General features: G+C 36.5%; 1 protein-coding gene across 13 annotated transcripts in view; it reads left to right on the top strand.

Annotated features, from left to right (window-relative positions):
- The window catches only part of NFYC (nuclear transcription factor Y subunit gamma), an 82,722-nt gene that overhangs the window by 19,548 nt on the left and 39,400 nt on the right, over window positions 1-23,774 (top strand). The window lies entirely within an intron of this gene.

Below are 23,774 nucleotides of genomic sequence, written 5' to 3'. Positions count from 1 at the left end.
CCCCTTGAATTAGAGATTTACCTGAGAAGATCAATAGGGGTTTATATTTTGAGCTTTTGGAACTGAAATGGTGTAGCAGTCAAAGTTGGTAGATGCAGGCCTCTGTCGTTGCTCACAAAAGTGACCTTGAAAAACTGCTGAGGAGTTGAAATATTGAAGGACAAAGTTTGTTTTTACAGATTGAACTGGAAAGCTCTCTCTCAGATGAAAAGAGACTGTACTTTTGATGGTCAGGTCTAGTGATTAGTAGAAATATAAATTCAAATTAGGAGTTTTCAAGCAATAAGGCAATAGGACAGCATTCTCTCTCCCTCTCTTCTCCATTCCCTCCTCCAGCAAAAAAATTCCAAATCTTTTTAGGATGATAATTGAGTGAACTGCCTAACAGACTCAGAACTCCTTGTGCACTACCTCGTCTTTGTAATCTAGAGAGTTCTTAGTGATGAAAGGTATTTTAGGAATTCAAAGGTAGTTATATTTGTGAAACTTCTTTGGTGAGGATTAGAATGCCTTTGGGAAGAAAATGGTCATTCTGGGAAGTTAAATCATACGAGAAAGGAGTATGTGTTTAGGATTACATTTTACTAGAGGAAATTATTTTAATTTCAGCTTAATTTTTACAAGTCATTAATTTACTAGTTTCTTCAGATTTGATATATGATTCAAAAAGCAGTTATAACTGCTCCATGATCATATTGGCTCTGGGAGAAGGCCTAGAACAGAGGGAGGCAGAAGTGAAGGTGGGGCACGAAATGAGGCCTGGATAAAACTCTTTATAAACTTTAGAACTTTGTGGATTTACCTAGTCACTGCCTCTAGCCTGGGTTCTTAACCTTTTCAGGGTCATAGACTCCTTGAGAATCTGACCCTCTACCTAGAAAAATGTACATAGGCATGCCTAAGCAAAACCTCTGGTGGCTACGATATTTTTCTGTATATGTTGAAAGTCATTTATATGATCTCCTCATTTAACACTTTAGCTATATAAATGTTTCCCAGGAAATGAAGAAAACTGCTTCCAGAAAGAGCAAAGGCCTTCTAGAGCTAACTATAACTTGGACCAGGGGTGCGATGAAAGAGTGGGAGAGGCTTAGTCACAGTCTGAGATTTGGGCCTTCATTTACTCTGATTACAATATTTGAGGCAGTGTGGTACAGTAGTGAAAGTAGGCAATTTGAAATCAGGAGACCTGTGTTCAGGTTCTACTTCTGCTGCTAGTAGCTCTGTGAGCTTGGGCAAGTCAGCAGTTTAGTGTCAGCTTCGTTATGCATAAAAGTAGCACTTTCCTGTATGGTGTTGTCTTAAATGAGATTATATAGTCAAAGTGCTTTGCACATTGTGAAATGCTACATAAATATTGTTACTAATCCAAAGCATTTGGGGGTTAAATACTTTTGAAGATAGGCGTAGTATCAAAGAAAAAAATGCTAATATTTTATTATATTTACAAAGGAACTTGTTTAAACCTGAAACATCTCTTTTTAAACTGGTTCCACATGCCTCCAACTGCATATTTCTGTTTACACTGACATGAACCTTTCTATATTTAATGCATACAAGAAAGAAGCTACTACTTCCCTCACCCCCAGATTCCTATGAAAGAATTTTAACCCCTGTCAAAATTAAGGGCCTCTCAGATAAAATAGCAATGCTGATTTTTTAAAGCTCTAGTTAGACTTAGGAACCTCTTATATAAAGAACCAGGATCCTGTCCTGCATTTGGATGCTGAGATTTGCATTAAACGTAGGTGAGTTGTAATGGTTGTAGATATTTATCAAGCAGAGGTTACATTTTTAGTTTGTGTACCAAATGTTTATAAATTTAAAACAGCCATTTTTTGTTTGTTTGTTTGTTTGTATGCCTTGTGGTCATACAGTCTCCTTTGGTCAGTTTTCAAGCTTGGAGGGGGGTGGTTATAGTTTCCAAAGTGATAGCAAACAAATGTTGGGATGAAGATTTAAAATTAATAATTGGTCTCTCGTTAAAATATGAACACTAGAATAAATTTCACATAATCTGTACCTCCTGTGAGTTATCTTTCTAAGATAAATGCTGGAAACCCATGGGGATTTCATTCTCCCTGTGTTAAATGCATGCCATCTATTTTTAGGACTTCATTTGTTTCTTCTGGAATGGGATAGATACCTTCTAATCTATTTGATTTTCTGTACTGTTAAGTCACTTCCTTTTGAAAAGACATGGTCAATCAGTCAGCATTTCTTGCATCCTTTCTGTGCATTTAAAGAGTCATATTCAGACAGAATGAAGTTTGGCAGAATCAGCCTGGCCCCTCTAAATAAAATTTCTGTTCCAGTGGTGTGTATGTTTAAAAACAGTAATAATCACCACTTTAGGTTTTTTTATACCTACAATATAAAATCCCCTTTTAAAGAAACTGTATACTTTTTCGGAGTCCTCAGTAACCCAAAGAGCAGTCTTAGAACTGATCATTTATTTATAATTTGGTCTTAGTAAATGAAATGATGTTTACCCATCCCTATCACCAATCATGCATGCATGTATGCATGCATACATGCATACATCATACATACATACATACATACATAGTTTGGATACTTCTGAGGTAGACTGATGAGACTTATTTATGCCTGGTTCCCTTCTTTGAAGTGGGGAAATTGAAACCCAGAGAAGTTAGGTGCTCTAATCAAGGCCATTTAGCTTTTTAGTGGCTGACCTATGCAAGTCCTAATATTCTGACCCACTAAATTCAATTGTGTATTTCTTTTATTCCTCTAGTTTGTTTTACTCTTTATTTTTCATGTTTCTCTTACTATTGGCACATCGGTACGCATTTGCTATTTGTACCCTCTGACACAGGAGGAACAGAGAGAAAATGGGCCACTGAAGAGGTTTAGAAGTCTCCTTATGGGGTCTCTTGGTTAAAAAGTCTGCATGACAGCAGACTTGGAATTCCCTTTTAGATCTGAAGATCCCTTGCCTCAGCCAATTGCTTATTCAGAAGGCGAGTGTCAGCAGCTAGGAGGCTAATGGTGCCCACCTGTGTCTGAGGTGTCCCAGAGCGCTGGGTTCCTTTTATGCATTACAAGGAAGTAACCTAAGGTATTCAAACACAACATCTGCATGCAGTTAGTTTTTGTTAACACACTGCAAGAATATGTTAATTCCCAAACAAGTTTGGGCCTGATTCTCCAAGTGAGTCATTAAGCTATCCTATATTTAAGAAACACATTTTAAGCATTTGAACATTTTAAGCATTTGAAAAGACTGAAAGAGAAATCAGTGTTGGTCAGCCAGGTTTGCATACTCCCCAAATAATATTTTATTTGACTTTACTCTCCCCACCAGCAAAGTGGTATTACTTGTGTATGTGAACATGTGTGATTGGATAGCCTTGGATTTTTATCCTTGTTATTGTTCTTTGGCATTTTCTCTGAAAGACTGCTTGAACTTTGTTTTCCTCTTTTGTAGTTGGATTTCTTTTCATCACCTTTGTATGTTTTTATTTTATTGAAAGAGTGAGAGCTTGAGTCATGTCACACTCATGTCTGTATTTCTCAGAAATTTAGTTTTCTAATTTTTAAATGAAAGGCTTTATTTTGAAATAATTTAAAATTTACAGGAAAATAATACAAGACCCATACAGGTAACTCCAACATATGCTCCGTTCACACAGATTCACCATCTTATAATATTTTGCCACATTTGCTGTATCATTCTCTCTCTTCACCCTATCTATCTATCTTTTAATCTATTTTTTAAACATTTGACATCATACTCTTTGAACACTTAACACTTCCATCTATATTTTCTAAGAACAAGGGTGTTCACTTATATAACCACCTTAAGTACAGTTATTCAGTTCAAGAAATTTAATATTGATAATAAAGCTTACAGTCTGTATTCCAATTTTTTCATATGCCCCAATATTGTCCTTTTGGGTCTTTTCTCCTCCCTTGTTAGTTCCAGCACAGGATCTCCTATTGCATTTAATTTTCATTGTCTCTTTAGTCACATTTTTTTTTTAATTGTGGAAATGTATATGCAACATAAACTTTCCCATCTTAACCATTCCCAGACATACCATTCAGTGGGCTTAATCACATCCCCAATGTTGTGCTACCCTCACCACCATCTCTTACTAGAATTTCCCATTACCCCTAAAGGAAAACCTATATCCATTATGCATTAACTCCCCATTCTCCCCTTCCCACCCCTGGTAACCTGTACTCTATTTTCTGACTCTGTGAATTGGCATATTCTGGTTATTTCATATAAATGGAATCATACAATATCTGCTCCTTTGACATAATGTCATCAGGTGTCATCCATATAGTAACATGTATCAGAACTTCATTCCTATTTAAGGCTGAGTCATATTCCATTGTATGTATATGCCACATTTTGTTCCACCTTTTAGGTATTGTGAATAATGCTGCTATCTATGAACATAGGTATATTAATTTTTTCTTTTTACTCTGTTCTTACTGCTGCCTCAAATATTGGGTTCAGCTCTTTAGACCTTGGTCAAATTCTATTGTATTATCATCCTCATCTTCTGTCTCTCTTGCAGTACCGCAAAGCCAGACTCACTGTTCAGTAATTGACCAAAAGTTTTTCTCTATTCAGAATATTTATTATAAATTAAATTGTAATTCCACACTCTGCAGTGAAAAAAGGGCAGTTGAAGGATAAGAAATGAAGGTAAATTCCAGTGTAAAGGAAGAACTAAGGGGAAAAAAAACTCCCAGTAAATGTTTAACTTTAGAGTGGCATAACATCGCTTGTAACCTTGTGTTCCTTAGTTCAAAGGAAGAAAGGAGACTAAAATAACCACAGCAAATAGCAGTGCTGATTCATTTGATTATCCTTTTTTCTTGGAAGAACCATAGTTTTGGTCTCTCCCCATAGTTTCACCTCTGAAAACTAAGGGGAAAAATTGCTTTACCAGAAATATCCCGATAAAATGAGTTTTTCCTCTATATAGTTATTACCTTTGAGGAAATACTAAAATGAGATGTTTTACACTGTGTTCACTTATTCAACAGACATTTAGGATATCTCTTTCATGCGAATACTTTGAAGGTACATACAAATAAAATTTGCTCCCAAAGATCTAACAGTCTAATAAGACAAATGATCACACACTTGTATTACAGGTGTTAGAAATTGATATGCAAAATACACAGAATTCAGAGGAAGGAGAGATTTTACTTCTGGCTAAGGAATGAAAAAGATTTCATGGCACTTTAACTGGGCCTTGGACTCAGGGCAGTAGGGACAAGGGCATTTCAGGCATGGTTTGCAGCAGAAGCAAGGCCATGATTCAGAAAGTGCAGTTTGGGCTGAAGAGAGCAGTAAATGGTCCACCCTGCTTAGAGCATAAAGAGATAAGTTGGGGGCAGGAGAGAGTGGTAAAATAATTCTGGAGAAGTAAGTTGTGTTTAGATGTTGGAAGGTCTCCATTACCAGCCTTAGAAATTGAACTTTTTCTCTCCTTGACATTTGTGAATCATTGAAGATTTGAGGTGGTAGGTTGATATGGCATTATCAGAGTTGTGCTTTTATATAATTTATTAGGCAACCTTATGTAGAAGGAATTTGAGTTAGAAGACACTAGAAACTGAACAACACAGTGATTTCACATACTAGGTTCACAATCCTTATTAAATTGTTATGAAGGTTAAAAGAGTTCATGTAAAGGACTTAAAACCGTGTCTGACACACAGTAAGCATTCTATAAGTATTAGCTATTATCACTATCATTATTTTTATTGCTACCTGGATGTGATTAGGGCCTGAATAGAATATTGGCAATGTAAGGAAGGGTCAAAAGATGGACACTATTGGACACTACTATTACAGAATTTAGCAGTTGGTTAGAATTGAGGAACAGAGGAGAGATAACTACTAGATTTCAAGCCTAGGTGAGTGGACAATGACCGTGTCTTTAATACAGACAGTAAAGTTAGAGCAGCTTTGGGGAAAGAAAAAGATAAGTTAGATTTTAAACACATGGAGTTTGAGTTCTGAGAAGCTTTGCGTTTGGAAATGTCCCACAGGCAGTTCCAGAGCTTCAGAGAAATATAAAAATTTATCATGTATGTTTGGAATTTAAGCTCATAGAAATTATAGCTGAACCTGGAGGATGGATGAGAATCAAGGGAGAGGATGGAAAGAAGGACCGGAAGAACACAGTGTTCTTTATGTCAAAGATGGAAACAAAAAATAGGTCTGACTCTTGAAGTTGAGACATCCAGAAATGAGCATGGCATGGACCAATAGATCAGTGATCTCTAAGCTATTTTGATTGCAGACCCCTATTAGTAAGAAATTTTTCAGCAAGCAATTCCTGTATACCAGTGCTCATCATTCTAAAAAGTCACTTGTTTGTTTTTTGAGTGTTAGTTTAGTTAAAATTACAGAATATTTGTAACTCCTCATACCTGCCAAACATAGTAAACTAAGGATATCTCTGTTAGCCCATATTTTACTCAGAATACTTTGAGAACTGTGTGATAAATGACCTTGTGACAAGTTGAATGAGGGCATCAGCTCATATTTTATATATTCAAAAAGCTAATATTAACGGTTTCTGTGTGCGCCTTAGATAGGAAAAAGATTGGAAATATTGCCTCGGGAAACAAGATTAGAAAAAAGATTAGAGATACTGATGGCCTTCACTTACTCTGAAGATATACAAATATTTCTCTAACATCTTATCCAATGTTTCCTTGAGATTAATATATGCATATTCACACACACACATATGTGTGTGTTTGTGAGTGTATATCCATTCAGTGCAAATACTGGATTTTTTTTCCCTGATTTGCATTGGGCTTAATCTTACTGGTATTAGCTTTGTAAAGTCTCAAATGCCAGCATTCTTTATGAAGCCTACCATAAATACACATGCAGGATTTGGCTACATTTTGCTTAGCAAGTAGTTTATAGCCACATGATCATGATCATACCCATGAGCAGCACAGACAATAAATTACCAGAAAAGGGACCAGCCCCATCTGTAGAATTTAGCAGAATTTTAATATAAGAAATCTATATTTAGTTTCTAGGCTAAGTTATCTTATAATTATCCTCAATCTACAATAAAGAAAATAAGATACTTTTCACTAGAGAAATAGTGGTAAATTTCCAGCCTTTTTACCTGATTGTTTATATCCTTAACTTTATGATTTTTTTCTCCTGGTAATTAACTGGTCAAATGCCCACAAAGCCTTGCCCATGAAGCAGTGTAATGGCATGTTACATTTATTTGAAACCTAGTACTTTATAGTTAATGGAATGATTTCATGCACGTTCTCTCATTTGGTATTTACCTATGCTAGGTAGGACAGGTCATTATCCACTTTCGTAGGTGAGGAGACGAGTGGCAAAGCCTAGTGACACAAGCCTAGTGCTCTTTGCTTTTTACCTTGTTGCTCTATATGAAAAACTCAAGTATGGTACAAATCAAAGTATGGTACAAATAGATACTATATGAGCACTACCAATATGTTGGGAAATTGTCTTTAGTGAATCCTAAATTCGCTAAGGTGAAATGAGCAGTTGAAGAACTTTTTCCAAATAGGTATATCATTAAAGGTGGGTTAGGTATTCTATGGCACTCCTTAGCTGTGCAAAAGCAGGCCTTATGATATGTATTGGGTATCTTCCAAATTTAGGTTCTTGTCTTGGACCACGGAGATTGGTATTTTAAAATGAGCCATGGTGTTCTTAAATGATAATTGCTTTAGGTTTCCTAGCTGTGATTTGAAAGTATTTGTTCTTTCTTTATAATGGTTACTTTATCCCTAGTGGGATAGTTAGGAAAGAAAAATTCATCTTTCTTGGAGTAATGTCTGCATAATTAAGGTAACATTGCCATCATTTTCACAACATACCAATAGCTATGATTTTGAAACCTGTTATAGAATTTAGCTAAGTGGTCTGTCCTCTATGTGACTGGCTGTGGAAATATCTCCAACAAGGGGACTGGCCTGCGACTGTTCTTCTGAACTACATTGACATTGAAAAGATATAGTGACTTCCTATCACCAGGTCCCCTGGGAGTGAACTTGATCTACCAGGCCTTTCCATCTCCACTATTGGTTGGTGAGTAGAGGTTCAAGTCTCAGTCCTGGGATCTACTGCAGCTTTTACAAACTTGAAAGCCTTACATTTTCTTGCTTAAGCTCTCCGTTTTGAAATGTGTAAGAATTTGGCAATTTATTATTTTTGAGTTAAAGTAAAATGCTTGCTGGATTCATGTTACAGGCTGAGAAAACCTATAGGTGCTTAAGTTTTTTTTGTCCTCATCTCTATTGAGTTGTCAGTTCTAAAGTAAGAGGAGAGGGTGCACGGGTGGGTCAGTGGTAGAATGCTTGCCTCATACAGGAGACTGGAATTTGATTCCTGAACGGACCATGCACCCCAAAGATAATAATAAAGTAAGAGGAGAACATGTGGTGAAAAAGCACAGAACTGAGAATCAGGAGATATAGGTTTTAGTTCCAGCTCTGTCATATATTTGCCCTCTGACCTTGGGCAAGTCCCTTATTTTACCTGTATAAAGTGTCTTTATCTGTCAGTTGGGAATATTAGTTCCCCTGCTGTCTTTCTTATGTTATATATTTGTAGTGAGAAATGAGATAAAGTACAATTACTTTAAAAGTGTGAAGCACTGTACAGATGTAAGGGATTAGCATAGCTTCCTTCTCTGTTGCTTTGCATTCTTTGAAGTGGTTATTACATTCTCAGTTCTTGACAGCTGTATACATGGAGGTGGGAGAGTTAGGGTTTTGGTTGGCTTGGAGAATTTGCTTCTTCTCATGCCTTTTTGATAAAAAAAGAAAAAAAAAGTAAATCAATGATAAAAGGCACTAAGCCAAGGGCAGAATTCACAGTATATCTGTGAATCAGCAGAGTCTGAACAGCCAAATCAATACAGCCAAGCTCATATTGACATTCTTATAAAACCCTCTAGGTTTTTAATTGAGAATTCTCTGCAACCCCCCTACCCCCACAGTTTTTAGATGGATTAACTCACCAGCAGAATCTTCCATTTTCTAGGGAAGCGTATTTTTAGATAATTGTCTGCATTTGTGATATAATTTCTAAAGTAGAGATTTCCCTCAATCCCACTCTTTTTGAGTCTTCCATTGGATTATTGATTGTACAACATTACTGCTTAACTGAGCACTAGTACTTGAGAAGTAATTTCCCCGTATACAAATTTCAAAGAAAAGAATCCAGAGTGAAGCCAGGGATTGTTGGGATTTTAAAATGATTCTCAAAGACAATATGTTCATTCATTCAGTAGTTGTGTATTGAGTTCCCACTATGTGCAGGGTTTGTATTCCTTGAGGATGTGCCAGAAATAAAGATAATTACATAAGAGCTGGGAGAAAATAGGAGCATGGAAATTTTAGGTTTCCATGTAAGCTATGCTAATCCCTTACATCTGTACAGTGCTTTACACTTTTAAAGTAACTGTACTTTATCTCATTTCTCACTACAAATATATAATATAAGAAAGACAGCATGGGAACTAATATTCCCAACTGACAGATAAAGACACTTTATACAGGTAGAATAAGGGAGTTGCCTAAGGTCAGAGGGCAAATATATGACAGAGCTGAAACTAAAATCTATGTCTCCTGATTCTCAGTTCTGTGCTTTTTCATCACACAAACAAGTCTGGAAAAAGTGAATATGTGAATAGATTTGATTGGGTATCAGAAATTATTTCTTTGGGAGAAAAAAATTTAGTGGTCACTGATTAGTGAATGTGTATAATATACTGTTTAATTTCTTTACAGTTGTACTGTAAAGACAAGCTTCTTACCAATGCTATTCCAAAAAAAAAAAAAAAAAAACCTTAAGAAATAAATCCATGCAGTAGTCTCAGAAATTCCTACTCTGCAGAACATGTTTCTTTCACTCCAGAATCTTCGGTGAAGATGGACGTCCCCACACTCTCTTTAGAACTCAAACCAGAATCTTTTTTTCTGGGGGTAGGGATTGGAGTGGGGACCTGGGAGGGGGTGGACAGCTGCCTATATTCCAGGGCTTCTCTGCCCTCCAGCTTAACTAACAAAGATTTCTTCTCCAAGATAGAGCAGCCACATACTCCCAGTTTATAGAAGTCTGAGGTGTCCAGAGAGATGCCCAAATGTTTTTTGGGCTAGTACGGAAGGAAAACCTGCATAGCTACTGATCATTGACTTTCCCAGGGGTATAAATTTGGGATATTCTTAGTCATTTCCAGCTAGAGTTCTTTGCTTATTTAAAACCAGTACATTCATTCTAAATTAAATAGTTTAAAGGGCTATAAAAATATTTTATGTTCATAAAAGAAAGGGGAGAAGATTTTTCTCTAGTTTAATATGTCTTTTCATGTGTCTGATACTGGAAAATATGTTAAAAAAAAGTTAAGTAGTCTAGATTAGAGATAGAAGGAGGCTAGTTGGATCACTTGCCTAAATAAAAGGGAATTGGTATAAGTGACCTAGGAAAATCCTTTCTATGTTTTGTTTTATTTCTTCTCATGCCACATGATGAGGCCAGTGAGGCATTTGTATCAGGTGCACAGTTAAGGGGGTACCAAAAAGCTCAATAAAAAGACCATAATATTTTAATGCAGTGTTTTAAAAGAATCAGAGTTAATGCAAAAAAAAAATCCATGATGAATAAAATATCAAAATTTTAAATAGAGTCAGTATTGCTGGAGCTTTGGGCTCTTGTCTTTAGGCTTGGTACTGTATCTGGGACCGTCCAGGCCAGAAGTAGATATCACCTCTGAGCAGATGGTATGGTGCCATCTACCATTTGTATGATGCTTGTTACTTTTCAAAACTTTTTAATAGGCATTTTTCCCACTTGTGTACCTGTAAGGTGCTGTGATAGGTGAAGAAACAGAGGTCCTCTATGAAGTTAAATGGTTTGCCCAAGATCGTAAGCATATAGCAAGTTAATAGCCAGTGAGCAGTAACCCGCCCCCCCCCCCCAGGTCCAATATGTTTTATTTATCTATTTACCCTGTACTTTACTGCCCTCCGCTGTTCACAGCTGGGTGTTCAAAGGCCTAGAGACATGTGAAGGGGAAGGATCAAATGGAAAAGAAAGATATCCCTTCCTCCCCCCAACCCCCAAAAAAGTGACAGCCTGGAAAGAGAGACAACAGAAGAAATAAAAGAAAGATGTTTATATGGGAGAAGATAGCAGTGCCATCAGCACTTTCTCTTCTGTGATTGCCACAGAGATTTTGCGAAGTGGATGAAAATGATCTTTCAGGCTAAAGATTTGAGTCAGTGATTCAGGCTGAGACTGTTTACCTGCCTGGACAATTTGAATATATACATAGCTTAAAACAGTATAAAAATTGGAGTGAATGAGCTGAAATAAATCAAGAACAGAATATTAGAGCTTTTGCATTTCTTACTACACTATTTCCTCTGACCTTGAGGAAGTTACTTAAGATACCTGACCCTCAGCCTTCTTATCTGTATAATGGGAATGATGTTGATATCTTTATCACTGAGCTGAGTGAAGATCTTTTGAGGGTAATTTATGTGTAGCTTTTGTTATCTTTGAGACATTCTTCAGAATCATATTTCTTACCTCACATACCCACAAACACAGGGTCCTGCCAGAAACAAAGCAAGAAGTTATTCTTGGGGTATTCTCTCAAAATGGACCCAGTAAGCAAAATGGCTCTTTGTTTTATGATGCAGCTTAACCTGGGCTATGGGCACTATTTCTCTCTCAAGATCATGCCAGAAATCTCTTTCAGGCTCAGGGCCTGAAAAACCAGTTACTCACCATTCTTCCTGCAAAAATTTATTTACTCTCATTAAGTTGGAGGGTCAGAGAGATTAAGAGATACTTCTGTGAGACAGTGGACTGGCTCAGCTTACTCCTAATGGAGGCTGAGTCCATGAGGGAGGTAGAGGAGCTGATAACAGCTGTGTGATCTAGGGCAAGCTTCTCAACCTCTGGAGCTCAGTCTCTCCATCAGCAGGAGGGGAGGAGTCATGGAGGGGGTAAATGCTTTATAAGAAGAGCTGACAATTTTTTTCTGTAAAGAGCCAGATAATTTAGGCTTTGCATTCCCTACGGTTTATATTACAGCTTTTCAACTCTAGTGTTGTAATATGAAAGCAGCCATGGGCAATACATAAATAGATGAGTATCTCTTGTTCCAGTAAAACAGGATGCTGGCCATAGTGCTGGAACCTTTGCTTTAGCATACTTCACTCAAATATTTTCTTCATCATACAAAATACAGATAGCGTTCTGTGTTCAGAGATGGTTTAAGTTTGAGCATTAGTGAAGGGATGAGGAAGGAAACATATTAATAAGATAGTTTATATACTATTTTCTATTCCACAAAGAAACATATTTTTAAATGTTCTGTTTATGCCTTCCTATCAATTTTTTTTTCTTTTTTTTTTTAAGGCAATTTTATGGAGCTATATTCACACACCATACAGTCAATTCAAAGTATATAATCAGTGGCTCAAGTATAATCACAGAATTGAACATTCATCACCACAATCAACTTTGGAACATATTCGTCACTCCGAAAATATAAACCCAATACTGCTCATCTCCCTCTATTACTGACCTTTAGAACTGATGTGGTGTATTTGTTATAGTTCATGAAAGAGTATTAAAATATTACTGTTAACTATAGTCCATAATTTGCATTAGTTGCATTTTTTTTACCATATACCACTTTATTATTTACTCCATGTGATAGTGATATATATTTGTTCTAGTTCATGAAAGAACATTTTTATATTTGTACAATTAATCACAGTCATCATCCACCACAGGGTTCACTGTGTTATACAGTCCCATGTTTTATCCTCCAACTTTCCTTTTAGTGTCCTAGACTTGACCTAGACATGACTCTAAACTTCCCCTTTCAATCATAATCACACACGTAATTCAGTGCTGTTAATTACACTCACCATAATGTGCTACCAACACCTCTGTATACTTCCAAACATTTATATGCAACCTAATTAAAAATTCTGCAAAAATTAAGCATCTGTTTCTTCTATGTTCTAGATTTTGACTCTGTGAGTTTACTTATTATAATCAGTTCATGTTAATGAGAGCATACATTTGTCCTTTTGCATCTGTCTTATTTCACTCAACATAATATCCTCAAGGTTCATCCATTTTGACCTCATTCCTTCTTATTCTTGAGTAATATTCTTGCATATCTGTATACTACATTTGTTTATCCTTCACCAATTGATGGACACTTGGGTTGCTTCCATCTTTTGACAATTGTAATTAAAGCCACTGTGCTCCTGATGGTCTCTGTTCTAAAGACCATACATTATTTGTCCTTTTGTTTCTGGCTAATCTCACTCAGCATAATGTCCTCAAGGTCCATCCATGTTGTTACATACTTCATGACCTTATTCTCTCTTATAGCTGTATAATATTTCATAGTATATATATACCACAGCTTGTTTAGCCATTTGTCTGTTGGTGGACATTTGGGCTGTTTCGATTTCTTGGCAATTGTAAATAATGCTGTTATAAACATTAGTGTACAAATGTCTGTTTGTGTCCTTGCCCTCATGTCCTCTGAGCAGATACCTAGCAATGGTATTGCTGGATCATATGGCAATTCTATACTTAGCTTCCTGAGGAACTGCCAAACTGCCTTCCACAGTGGTTGTACCATTTTATATTCCCACCAGCAGTGGATAAGTGTGCCTCTTTCTGCACATACTCTCCAGTACTTGTTTGTCATTTTCTGTTTTATTGATAATGGCCATTCTGGTGGGTGTGAGATGATACTTCATTGTTTTTTTTGTTCTCATTGTGGTTTTGATTTGCATTTCCCTAATAGCCAGGGAAGTTGAGCATCTTTTCATGTGCCTTTTGGCTATTTGTGTTTCCTCTTCTGAGAAGTGTCTATTCATGTCTTTTGCCCAGTTTGTAATTGGGTTGTTTGTCTTTTTGTGTTGAGTTGAACAATCCTTTATATATTCTGGATACTAGGCCCTTATCTGATATATTGTTTCCAAATGTTGTCTCCCATTGTATAGGCTGTCTTTTTACTTTCTTGACAAAGTTCCTTGATGCACAAAAGTGCTTAATTTTAGGAGTTCCCATTTATCTATTTCTTTCTTCAGTGCTCATGCTTTGGGTGTAAGATCTGGGAAACCATCTCCTACTATAAGATTTTTAAGATATTTCCCTGCATTTTCTTCTAAAAGTTTTATGGTCTTAGATCTAATGTTTAGGTCTTTGATCCATTTTGAGTTAATTTTTGTATAGGGTGTGATATATGGATCCTCTTTCATTCTTTTGCATGTGGATATCCAGTTCTCTAGGCACCATTTATTGAAGAGACTCTTCTGTCCCAGGTGAGTTGGCTTGACTGTCATATCAAAGATCAATTGTCCATAGATGAGAGGGTCTGTATCTGAGCACTGTATTTGATTCCATTGGTTACTGTATCTATCTTTATGCCAGGACCATGCTGTTTTGACCACTATAGCTTCATAATATTCCTTAAAGTCAGGTAGTGTGAGAGCTCTGACTTCATTTTTCTTTCTCAGGATATTTTTAGCTATTCAGGGCACCCTGCCATTCCAGATGAATTTGGTTATTGTTTTTCTATTTCTGAAAAGTAAGTTTTTGGGATTTTAATTGGTATTGCATTGAATCTATAAATCAGTTTAGGTAGAATTGACATCTTAACTATATTTAGTCTTCCAGTCCATGAACACAGTCTGCCGTTCCATTTATTTTGGTCTTCCGTGATTTCTTTTATCAGTTTCTTATAGTTTTCTTTAATAGGGTTTTGTATCCTTGGGTTAAATTTAATTCCTAAATATTTTATTCTTTTGGTTGCAATTGTAAATGAAATTATTTTCTTTATTCCCCCTCAAATTGTTCATTACTAGTTGTGATGGTTTGAAAGGATGTATGTCCCCTAGAAAAGCCATGTTTTAATCAAAACCCCATTTTGTAAAGGCAGAATAATCCCTATTCAATACTGTGTGGTTGAAACTGTAATCAGATTATCTCCCTGGAGGTGTGATTTAATCAAGAGTGGCTGTTAAAGTGGATTAGGTGACAACATTTCTCTACCCATTTGGGTGGGTCTTGATAAGTTTCTGGAGGCCTATGAAAGAGGAAACATTTTGGAGAAAGGAGATTCAGAGAGAGCAGAGAATGCTGCAGCACCATGAAGCAGAGAGTCCATCAGCCAGCGCTTTGGAGATGAAGAAGGAAAATGCTTCCCGGGGAGCTTTATGAAACAGGAAGCCAGGAGAGAAAGCTAGCAGATGACGCCGTGCTTGCTATGTGCCCTTCCAGTGAGAAACAAGCCCTGACTGTGTTCGCCATGTGCCTTCTCACTTGAGAGAGAAACCCTGAACTTCATCGGCCTTCTTGAACCAAGGTATCTTTCCCTGGATGGATACCTTTGATTGGACATATCTATAGACTTGTTTTAATTGGGACATTTTCTCAGCCATAGAACTGTAAATGAGCAACTTATTAAATTCCCTTTTTTAAAATACATTCCATTTCTGATATATTGCATTCTGGCAGCTAGCAAACTAAAACACTAGTGATAGAAACACTATAGATTTTTGAGTGTTTATCTTGTAACCTGCCACTTTGCTGTCCTCATTTATTAGCTCTACTGGTTTTGCTGTGGAGTTTTCAGGATTTTCGACATATAGTATCATATCATCTGCAAACAGTGAGAGTATTACTTCTTCCTTTCCAATTTTGATGCCTTGTTTTTCTTTTTCTTGTCTAATTGCTCTGGCTAGAACTTCCAACACAATGTTGAATAACAGTGGTGATAGTGGACATCCTTGTCTTGTTCCTGATCTTAGGGGGAAAGTTTTCAGTGTTTCCCCGTTGAGGACAACATTAGCTGTGGACTTTTCATATTCCCTTTATTATGTTCAGAAAGTTCCCTTCTATTCCTGTCATTTGAAGTGTTTTCAACAATAAAGGATGTTGAATTTTCTCAAATGCTTTTTCTGCATAAATTGAGGTGGTCATGTGGTTTTTCTGCTTTGATTTGTTGATATGGTGTATTACATTAATTGATTTTCTTATGTTGAACCATCTTTGCATACCTGGAATGAATCCTACTTGGTCATGGTGTATAATTCTTTTAATGTGCTGCTAGATTCAATTTGCAAGAATTTTGTTGAAGATTATTACATCTGTTTTCATTAGAGAGATTGGTCTGTAGTTTTCTTTTCTTGTAGTATCTTTATCTGGCTTTCGTATGAGGGTTATGTTGACTTCATAGAATGAGTTAGGTAGCCTTCCCTCCTCTTCAACTTTTCTGAAGAGTTTGAGCAGGATTGGCACTAATTCTTTCTTGAATGTTTGGTAAAATTCACATTTGATGCCATCTGGTCCTAGACTTTTCTTTTTTGGGAGCTTCTTAATGACTAATTCAGTTTCTTTACTTGTGATTGTTTGTTCAGGTTGTCTATTTCTTTTTGAGTCAATGTTGGTTGTTCTTGAGTTAATGTTGGTTGTTCATACCTTTCTAGGAAGTTGTCCATTTCATCCACATTGTCTAGTTTATTAGCATAAAGCTGTTCACAGTATCCTCTCATTACCTCCTTTGTTTCTGTGGGGTCAGTGGTTATGTCTCCTCTTCCATTCCTGATTTTATTTGTTTGCATCCTCTCTCTTCTTCTTTTTGTCAACCTCGCTAAGGTCCTATCAATCTTATTGATTTCTTCATAGAACTAACTTCTGGTTTTATTGATTTTCTCAAATATTTTCATGTTTTCAGTTTCATTTATTTCTGCTCTAATCTTTATTATTTCTTTCCTTTTGCTTGCTTTGGGGTTAATTTGCTGTTCTTTCTGTAGTTCTTCCAAGTGAACAGTTAATTCCTCAATTTTTTCTCTTCTTTTTTGATATAGGCATTTAGGGCAATACATTTCCCTCTTAACACTGCCTTTGCTGCATCCCGTCAATATTGATATGTTGTGTTTTCATTTTCATTTCCCTCAAGATAGTTACTGATTTCTCTTGTAACTGACCCACTGGTTGTCTAAGTGTGTTGTTGAGCCTCCATATATTTGTGAATTTTCTGGCCCTCTGCCTGTTACTGATTTCCAGCTTCATTCCTTTATGATTTGAGAATGTGTTTTGTATGATTTCAAACTGCAAAAAATAATGAATTAAAAATAAAATTTTTTTTTAATTTATTGAACTTGCTTTGTGACTGAGCATATGGTCTATCCTTGAGAATGATCCATGAGCACTTGTGAAGAAGGTGTACCCTGCTGTTGTGGGGTGCAGTGTTCTATAAATGTCTGTTAAGTCTTGTTTGTTTATTGTATTATTCACATTCTCTTTTTCTTTATTGATTCTCTTCCATTGATGAGAGTAGGGAATTAAAGTCTCCAGCTATTATGGTAGATGTATCTTATCTTTTCAGTGTTTTCCTTATGTATTTTTTGGAGCATTCTGGCTCAGTGTATAACTATTTATGATTGTTATGTCTTCTTGTTGAGTTGTTCCTTTTATTAATAGTGTCCTTCTTTGTATCTTTTAACTGTTTTACATTTGAAATCTAATTTGTTGGATATTAGTATAACTATTCCTGCTCTTTTCTGATTGTTGTTTGCATGAAATATTTTTTTTTCAATCTTTCACTTTCAATCTGTGTTTATCCTTCAGTCTAAAATGTGTCTCTTGTCGACAGCAAATATATGGATCCTGTTTTTTAATCCATTCTGTCAATCTTTGTCTTTTGATTGAGGAATTTAATCCATTAACATTTAGTGTTATTACTGTAAGGGCAGTACTTTCTTCTCCCATTTTGCCTTTTGGATTTTATATGTCATATCTAATTTTTCTTCTTTTTACCTTTACTGATAGTCTTCATTTCTACACTCTTCTCCACATCTCTCTCTCCTATCTTTTCTTGTCTGTCTCTAGTGCTTTCTTTAGTATTTCTTGCAGAGCTGGTCTCTTGGTCACAAATTCTCTCAGTGATTTTTTGTCTGAAAATGTTTTAATTTCCCCCTCATGTTGGAAGGACAATCTTGCTGTATATAGAATTCTTGGTTGGCAGTTTTTCTCTTTTAGTATCTTAAATATATCATACAACTGTCTTCTTGCCTGCAACGTTTCTCCTGAGAAATCTACACATAGTCTTATTGGGCTTCTCTTGTATGTGATGGATTGCTTTTCTCTTGCTGCTTTCAAAATTCTCTTTTTCTTTGACATCTGACATTCTGATTAGTAAGTGTTTTGGAGTACATCTCTTTAGATCTATTCTGTTTGGGCTACACTGTACTTCTTGGATCTGTAATTTTAGGTCTTTCATAAGAACTGGGAAATTTTCAGTGATGATTTCCTCCATTAGTTTTTCTGCTCCTTTTCTCTTCTCGTCCCTTTCTGGGGCACCCACAACATGTATATTTGTGCACTTCATGTTGTCATGCAATTCCCTGAGTCCCTGCTCAAATTCCCATTCTTTTCCCTATATTTTCTTTTGCTTGTCGGATTTCAGATGTCCCATCCTCCAGTTCACTAATTCTATCTTCTGCCTCTTGAAATCTAGTATTGTAGGTTTCCATTTTTTTTTAAATCTCTTCTTCTGTGCCCTTCATTCCCATAAGTCCTGTGATTTGTTTTATCAGACTTTCGATTTCTTCATTTTGTTTGTTCCTTGCCTTCCTTATATCCTCCCTTAGTTCATAGATTTGATTTTTGAAGAGGTTTTCCATATCTGTTCGAACATTCTGAATTAATTGTTTCAACTTCTGTATCTCATTTGAATTGTTGGTTTGTTCCTTTGACTGGTCTATCGCTTCAGTTTTCCTAGTATAATTCATTATTTTTTGCTGGCGCCTAGGCATTTAACTTCCTAAATTAGTTTTTTCTGGAGATTGTTTGCACTTTTTTTTTTTACCTAGGTTTTTCTTGCTGGATGACTTTGTTGTCTATCTGTTCTTTGACATTCAGTTCAGTTTATTCTAGACCTCTAGCTTACGTTTTGTTTAACAGATCAGAATTTTCCAGTTTTTGTTTTCTTGTTTCTTGCCCTGCCTGTATGGTGCTTTCCCCCTGTCTCCCTTAGGAGGGTCTGCTTAGGTATTTATAGACCCCAGTCAGATTTTCCCAGACCAGACTGGCCTCCTCTCAGGAGGAAAGAGTCTCCTGCGTCAGTTTTCCCTGAGGGTGAGACCCAGCAGGTTGAAAGACTTTCTTATGAAGCCTCAAGACTCTGTATTTTCCCTATCCTGCCCAGTATGTGGCGCTTGGCTGCCTGCAGGTCCCACCAGCATAAGGTGATGTGGTACCTTTAACTTCAGCAGACTCTCCCTGCTGGAGGTGTGGTTGAGACAGAGCCAAGGTTGTAGGCTGGCTTTAATTGCTTCAGTTTTTCCAGGCCCTGGGGTCTGAATACCTTGGGGAAGGCGGTCCACCTGATCTGGGCCCTACCCCTCTCCTGGGGAAGGCACAGCCTCCAGACAAGCTCTCAGATAAGCTTAATTCCACCCTTGCCTGGGGCAGTTGGAGCCTGAGAAGCCTTGCAGTTGTATGCAAAGAGCAGTCAAGCCATAGAAACACAACCACAAAAGAGAAAAGAAATAAAGTTCCTTTTCAGAGTAGGACCCCCATTCCATGGGTTTGCCAAGCAAGAGCTTTAGTTGGTACGTTGCTGTGTATATCTCCAGTTCTTATGTGCCCTCTCCTTTCCTTCAGGGCCCAGACCCTTTCAAGTATTTTGTGCTGTCTGATCCAAAAAAATCTATTTTTTCGTTTTGTTTTGTTTTTTTCTTTTCTGTCAGCCTTGCCCCCTCTGTGCCAGGGCAAAAACCAACAACCTCAGTTTTTACTCCAGGTTCAGTCAGAATTTGTTAATTAATTCCACAAATTGGAGCGTGTCTGAACTAAGCCCGTGCTGCTAGTGAAGTTTCTTTCCTTTCCCCTCTGGGAACTAGCCTGAGGGGGAGGGGTGCCAGCAGCTGCGGCTTGGGGGACTCACAGTTCTGGGTCGGATCGCAGCTGATCCAGCTTGTCCAGACTGGTGTATGCTGTGTGTTCGGTCACTGATGTCGCCCCAGCAGTTGTTCTGTACTGTTCCTGGCTATTTATTAGCTGCTCTGGAGGATGAACTAAATCCCACACCTCACTAAGCTGCCGTCTTGGCCTTTCCTATCAATTTCATTGCTTATACCAGTTGCTGTTTGTTTTATTTTCTTCCTGTTGTATTACAAATTTATTATGATCTACTGTCTGTTTCAAAGATCATTTTGTAGGAGATAGCAAACAGAAACATATTTGAATGTTGTTTTTAAAGGAAAATTAGCTCTTTTCCATTTGAAAATGTAACTGTCCTGTGAGCAGATCTTTAAGGAGTGCAGTGTGCAACCAGTTTTCATCCTTATTTTGGGAAGCATGGTTTTCCATTTTGGCTCTTTGAAAAGCAACCTCATACTTACCCTCCTGGGGCTAAAGACAGACACACCCTCAAACATTGAACTTTGCATTAAACAGGGTTGAGGAAAGGGATCTCTAGTAAGGCTACATTGTTCATTCTTATAGTAGTGAAGACTGTGTAATAGCCTGCCAGAAAGTGTTACCAGCTGGTACCCAGCTATGCAAGGGTTCAGAATTTAAGTAGTAAGGTTTCTGCCAATAAGCTTAGTGCTTTCTTGCTTGATTAAGTAGAACTTAGGTGAGCTTAAATAAAGACTATTGAACTCTCTTTTCTTTCCAGTCCTCCTGCCTTTGCTTGCATTCATTCTTTTATTACATCCTCAAGTGGTGAGGTATGGGGCATATGTGTTCAGTGTGCATAGCTCCTGGATTGACTTTGTGGAACGACTGGCCTAAGGCAATCCAGCTAGTAGGTAGCAGGCCAGTTCACAAATATAGGTCTTTTAATTTCAGGAACAATGTTCTTTTACTCATTCTGGAATTAACAAATTGGGATTGGTTTTATTATGGAGAATGTGTGCCTCTTTAAAACTTAAATTGCTTTTTAGCTATTGTGATTGATAATGGTATATGTCCTGCAGAACACATCCATCTGTATAAATATGTGAACCTAATTGTCTTTTGTTGGTAGTATTGTTTTGTGTTGAATAACTCAATCCTAATTTTTAGTTTTCACTTTTCTTTGTAGTCTGAAAGAATATTTTAGATAGAAGGCACAAATTAGCTTAAATCCTACCCACTTCCTCCCTTTCTTTATATCTTTCACTCCTTTAAAGTAAGCCATTCCGACAGTTTTAGTTGATTCAAATGAAGAAGCCTTAGAACTAACGTTGATAAAAACATGAGCAGTATTGTAACAAAGTGAATATGACAATGCTGCCCGATGGGCAAAATTAAAAGCATGTAATCTTATGAAAGGGAGACATGGTCAAAATACAAGTCAAAAGAGGAGTGAAGAAGATAATTGCTTTAAACATAGGGAGATAATTGATGATATGTGTAAATTTGGAGATGCACAGAATGATTGGTAACTCACATAGTCCAAAAGGCCTTAAAGGCCACAAGCTGGATTAGAGACCATAAAGGGGAAGATGATTATGTACCAGAGTTTAGATTTGTTTTTTAGTCAAAACTGATTTAAGGGCATATTTGTTTGCATTTGATGTAAAATCATTATTTTTAGATTAAACTTGACTGTGGGAATGTATCAGCTAGAACTTCAATAGGATGTAGCATTAATCAAGGAATAAGCTTTATTTTAGGGGCACTTCCTGTGGTCTTTCTTCTTTAAACAATTGTTGTGGTGCTAGGGTTTTAGGTATTATTACTCAGAAACATCTGTGGCTTTAGTTACTTCAGAGAGCTGTCTTTGAGTTTAGGTATCTTACAACTTTAGCAAAGAGAATAAAGTACATTCTAAGGAATATAAAGCAAAAACCTGAAAGGTACAGAGTTTTAGAAACAAGATAGTATTGTAATAAAAGTGTATTCTTGTATTTTGTGATGTAATTTTAAAGTACTCAGTTCCATGTCTAGATGTATCACTGTAAAGGAGGATTTGGTGATATGACGCCTAGTTCAGAACAGAAACTTAAAAGATTTACAAGAGACCCTTAAGAGGAACACAACTTCTGGGATGTTCTGAAAACTGCTCAGGTCTCTGTATTTCTTAAAGAATGATAAAAAATTAACTGTATTCTACAGTGACAGCTAGATCAGCCACACTTGAATAGTTTCATTGAATCGTCCCACTTCCTCCATGATTTTCTCCTTTATCTTCCTGCTAGTAGATCATCAAACAGAGAGGTTTGCTGTCTTAACCATTTTCATTAATTTTTTTGAATTTCACTAGTTTGTTTATCTTGGTCATCTCCCTAAGCAATTTCTGACTTTAAAAAGGCTTAGAGTTGAGAAAGGTGTATACCCACATTTCTTCTTAAATTTTTATTGTGGTAACATGTAAACTAGACACAAAATTTTTGATTTTAATCACTTTCATGTGTATCAATTAAGTGATATTAATTACATTCCCAATTTTGTGTTACCGTTGCCACCAACGTTTCCAAAACTTTTTATTCACCCCAAGCCAGATGCTCTTTACCCAGGAAGCAGTAACTCCCCTGATAATCTATAATCTACTTTATGTCACTATGAATGTATTTATTAGATATTTCATACGACATTTGACTTTTCATATCTAGCTTATTTAACTCCACATTATACCTTCAAGGTTCTGATACATATAGCATGTATCAGAACTTAATTCCTTTTTACAGCTGAGTAATCTTCCATTGTATACCTTATACTACGTTTTGTTTATCCATTCATCTGTTGATAGACACTTGAGTTGCTTCAAACTTTGGACTAGTATGTACAATGCTGTTTTGAACAATGGTGTACAAATAATGTTTGAATTCCTGTTTTCAGTTCTCTTGGGTATATTCCTGAAAGTGGAATTACAGGGTCATATAGTCATTCTGTACTAAATTATCTGAGGAATGCCAAATTGTTTTCCACAGTGGCTTTACTCTTTTACATTCCCACTGGCAGTGAACAAGTGTTCCTGTTTCTCCACATCCTCTCTAACACTTATTTCCTGTTTTTTTCTGTTTGTTTGTTTCTAATTTTTTTTAATAGTAGCCATCCCACTGAATGTGAGAGGATATCTCATTGTGGCTTTGACTAGCATTTCCCTAATGACTAATGATGTGGAACGTCTTTTCATGTGCTTATTGGCCATCTGCATATCCTCTTTGGAGAAAATGTCTATCAAGTCACTTGCCCACTTTTTGTCTTTTTGTTGTTCAGTTGTAGGAGTTCTGGATATTAAAATCCTTATCAGAAATATGACTTCCAAATATTTTTTCCCATTCTGCAAGTTGTGTATTCTCTTTCTTGATAATGTCCTTTTCACAAAACTTTTTAATTTTGATGAAGTCCAGTTAATTTTTTTTTCTTTTTTTTCCTCATTCTTTTGGTATAAAATCTAAGAATCCAATGCTTAATACAACCTTCTGATGATTTTCTCCTGTGTTCTAAGAGTTGTATAATTTAACTTATATTTAGGTTGTTGACTCATTTGGAGTCAATTTTTGTATACGATATGAGGTAGAGATTCATTTTCATTCTTTTGCATGTGGATGCCAGCACTATTTTTGAAAGACATTATTACTTTCCCCATTGAGTAGACCTGGCAGTCTTGTTGAAAATCAGTTGGCCACAGATGTGTGGGTTTATTTCTGAACTCTCAGTTCTGTTCCATCGATCTATTTGTCCTTATGCCAGTACTATGCTTTTTTTTTTTTTTTTTAAATTA

Source organism: Tamandua tetradactyla, chromosome 2 (genome assembly GCF_023851605.1).
Source record: "Tamandua tetradactyla isolate mTamTet1 chromosome 2, mTamTet1.pri, whole genome shotgun sequence".
In the NCBI taxonomy this organism is placed as follows: domain Eukaryota; kingdom Metazoa; phylum Chordata; class Mammalia; order Pilosa; family Myrmecophagidae; genus Tamandua; species Tamandua tetradactyla.
This window is presented reverse-complemented; position numbering and strand designations above follow the sequence as displayed.